Source organism: Triticum aestivum, chromosome 4D (genome assembly GCF_018294505.1).
Source record: "Triticum aestivum cultivar Chinese Spring chromosome 4D, IWGSC CS RefSeq v2.1, whole genome shotgun sequence".
In the NCBI taxonomy this organism is placed as follows: Eukaryota; Viridiplantae; Streptophyta; class Magnoliopsida; order Poales; family Poaceae; genus Triticum; species Triticum aestivum.
The window spans coordinates 127,001,323-127,005,276 of NC_057805.1; the positions used below are offsets into that span (position 1 = coordinate 127,001,323).

Below are 3,954 nucleotides of genomic sequence, written 5' to 3' on the forward strand. Positions count from 1 at the left end.
ATTGAGTATTTCTTTCGTTGGCCATTACAGGCACCCAATCCTACTTTAATTATCCACCATGCATAATTAGCCCATCACATATTGTAGAGGTTAATTATCGGAGGCACGTCAATCAACCAATATCTATTTGGGTCTCCCCCTTAGGGATAAATAGAAGCCACACCTCACTATGTCTTTATTGGTTTCTAAGACAGCTTATTGGTTCGAAAGAGCAGACATATATAAACTGACATAATTGTGTGTAAGAGAGTGAAGTGGGATTATTAAATTGGTGAGTGAACGTGAAAGATTGATTATAGAATGGCTGCACCGCTGGGACCTTGGGCCGGAGAAAGCAGCTCAACTGGAGTTGTGCAACTTGGATGGGCCAACCTGGTCTCCATCCATCCATGAATCACATATATTTTGTCTCTCTCTCTCTCTCTTACTATGTATAGAACAGTTGCCTGGTGGCGTGGCTAAGTCAGTGACCTGCGGAAAAGTTGAAGAAACAATCCCATGCGTGTAACCGGAGAATTAATTTTGTAATTCAAAATATTTTATACAACAACACCAACTGGCACTTTCAATCAGAAAAAATAAACAAAAGAACAAACTTAATTTTACAATTCAAAACATGTTGTGTTAGCAATTGACCAACCTACTATCGATTGCCTCGGTGATTGCCTCGGTGATGTTCCTGTAGTCGAGGTCCACCAACTTGCCACAGACCTAGGTCATCTGACTGGGCATCTTGCCATTCCTCCAGCAACACTGCCTATATCTAGAGAAAAACACATTAATTAATATTTAACCAAAATGAATAGAAATATTTTACCTACATGCACATGTTTGATAACTGGATATTTTGTGATACATCAATATTCAATACAACCAGAAGAAATCTAGTCATGTTTAACATAAATTTGTTTCATAATTCAGAGCATGAAACTTGAGATTTAATTACACACATATGAAGAAGTTGTGACCATTTATTCTGCGAAAAAGGATGTGTTATGTAGGACTGAGGATGCAACTTCAGTTACAGGATCTTCGTTTTCATATCACTTTGGCGAATAACAAATTGACACTGCACATAGAAAAGAAAACGAAATGAAGAGAAGCATGTACCGTTTTTTATGAGAAAAAAGGTGTAAGATAGGGGTACCTCATTTCACGCTTGTACTTGCACGCACCTCATAGCCATCTCTTTAAGCTGAACACTATCTGGCATCTTAGGAAAAAACATGCCATTGTAGGAGTTAATGGCACCTGTTTAGTCAGACTGATAAAAGTGAAGCAAGTCGTTGTCCACATGTGTAGCATCCAAGTTACTTACCAGAACATGCAAAACTGAACATTCTATACACCGCTCCCAGCTGCACTTTGCTAGAGAAATATATGTGAAAACGGAAAGGCGTGGTAGCACCCGGGAGTCCCGACCCTCGGTTATCCCGTGCGTTGAGCCCCGCCAAGATTCGTGCCCTGTTACAAGCCACAGACCATTTGCAGCGTAAGCGTGTCAGTCCAGTCCATTTGACCATTTTAATAGCGGTGATCAATTCTTCTCGTGTGCTTGCCTATTTCTGCATTAGAGGTACACATGACAGGCTTTCAATTTTCCATGAAAGAAATCTGGATCGAGGTGCTGGGTGATAATTAATGGTCAATTTGACGTCCGCACCCACCAAGCCACGCCATAGGTTCTGCCCGTTCCTTTTTAAAAGTGACAATTTCAGTGTATGTTGCTGGAGTTTTTTGATTGCTTCGCTTTGACGAGTAACATGATACATGGGAAAAAATAAAAAGGCAAAGAAGAAGCTAAATCCTTCATCCTGCGAAGATAAAGACAAAATAAATAGTTTCAGGCCAAGTAAGCTTTGACAGATTACCGGAGTTCTTTCTACAGCTTTTGGTCTGACAAAACAGATGAAATCTTGTTCAAGGCTAGCGAGGAAGTGCCCCATGTAAACGAACAGGAAATCTGCTTCTTACTGTCGTTGTTCTTTGGCTCTATACAGGTTGCTCGAATTAAGTCTTCCATTCACCACCTAAATTGATCCTTTGTCTTCATTCCGGTCAATGGTAGCAGCAGCTCTCCTCAGGACAATAAGTTAGCATCCTTCATTACAGTGCATGTTCCGCACCAACTCAAATTCCATTATCTGCATAATCCTAGGTCATTGCACATGTAAATCTTATTCCAACTCACCTGGAATGGATGCCAACCCCAAATCAAACCAGCAAGCATCGAGCCCAAAATAAACAACGCGAGATTTGGACGATTACGTACCCCTGGAGGACGTGCGCGTGGTCCAGGTCGCCCCCTCCTGGATTTAAGGCGGCGAGCTGCCGCCACCCTAAGGCTGCAGAGGAGTCCGGCCGCGGCTGCCGCCTCAGCCGAGCCGTCCGCCCGCTTCTTGAAATCGTTGTTCACTGCTGTTGCGGATTAGAAAACGTGGCCAGGGATATGGAGTTTAACTCCAACCCTCCCCACCTATCCCATGTCCCAACGTGACCAGGGGCAGCGCGACTCGTCGGGAGTGGAGCAGGGAGGAGTCGCTGGGGCATGTGGGCGGGACGAGGCGAGCGGCGCGTTGCCGGGAAGAGGAAAGCGACGCGCGGCCGGGGGCGGCGCACATCGCCGGCGGCATAGCCGCGAGGAGGCGCGGGGCGGAGCCATTGGTGGGGAGCAGCTCGTGGCCTGGAGTCGGAGCAGGAAGACGATGGGATAGGTGGGTCTTCTATTTCTTCCGTCCGTCGCGAAACGTTTTTTTCTTTACTGATCGAGGACTGCGGGTTGAATACTAAACAACACAGGGTCTTTTTTAGCAAAAGCGCGATGACGGTGAGCAGGCGGGCAGAAGCATTAATCGCTTTATTATTAGGAAAAGATATATCTCTTTTATACGGGAGAGTTCTGATCTATATGTCTCTACTCGCACAGAGTTTGCAAAATAGAATCGTGTGCGGTGGATTACTCGTCGCACACAATTTAAGTTACCAAAACGTATGTAAGACGTCGGACACAAGTTACGTAAGGTGTGGGATACAAAATTTATTGCACACAATTCATTTGCCCAAAATGTGTGCAATATTTCGCACAGGTTTGTCCGGAATATGTGTTTGTGATGATTTTACCTTCGCATATGTTTCCGTTTTGACACACGATTCTATTTATATATTGTGTGCAGTGCGATTCACACATGCTTTTTCTCTAAAGTGAGTGATAGGGGGGGGGGTGTTAAATAGCACTGTTGTGTACTAGTAGTCCCTCCGAGATCGTTTCTTCCTGAAACCTTCTGACATATTTTTTTATTTTTCTTGTATCCTGAAAATTGATAATTCTGAAAAGTCCAAAAATAGCAAAAAAAAATAGTGTCTAGCACTCGTTATTGAATTAATATGGTAGTTCAGAAAAATAATAAAATTTATGTCAATACTATGTCATTATAATATAAATATAACATGAAACAAACAAAAAATATAGATATGTTTAGGATGTATAAGTGGCCAAGTGGCATCACACTCCATGGGCTCGTAAGTTTTGCTTTGTGTTTCTCTATGTGTTGATCATGTGATGATTTTGCTGTGTGTTACAATACATTGATCATGTGATTGTATTGCTTTGCTAGCCCGTCCTTGAGGCGACGTTGTACTACAAAAACGAGAGCAAGTTGAATGGATCACACAAGTTGATGATGCTCCATTGTTGGAGCAAGTTGATGATGCTCCATTGTTGGAGCAAGTTGAATGGACCAAACAAGTGGAGTGAAATTTTCCATTGCCCCAAAAGCGCCAACGCTATCGTGGTTTTGTCACGGTAGATGTCCTCGAAAAAGACTTAGTCGTGAGGCCTTCGCAGCTAAGTAGTAGCTTGAACGGGGTTGATCGGAATCGAGGGACACGGGTTTACCCAGGTTCGGCCCCTCACGGCGGAGGTAATAGCCTACTTCCTGCTTGATTGATTATTGC

The 3,954-nt window shown here is 43.5% G+C and overlaps 1 long non-coding RNA gene across 4 annotated transcripts; it reads right to left on the reverse strand.

Annotated features, from left to right (window-relative positions):
- Positions 1 to 234: 234 nt before the first annotated feature.
- LOC123096810 (uncharacterized) lies at positions 235 to 2,709 on the reverse strand. Of its 4 annotated transcripts, none has more exons than XR_006446710.1 (4): positions 1,319 to 2,709; positions 1,148 to 1,213; positions 951 to 1,069; positions 235 to 763 (listed from the first exon to the last, which is right to left on the reverse strand). It is a non-coding gene; the product is annotated as an uncharacterized lncRNA (long non-coding RNA). The 4 variants fall into 4 exon arrangements; XR_006446711.1 differs by lacking the exon at positions 951 to 1,069 and having other exon boundaries at positions 237 to 763; positions 1,319 to 2,144; positions 2,273 to 2,709; XR_006446709.1 differs by lacking the exon at positions 951 to 1,069 and having other exon boundaries at positions 240 to 763; positions 1,319 to 2,191; positions 2,273 to 2,709.
- Between the last annotated feature and the right edge of the window lie 1,245 nt (positions 2,710 to 3,954).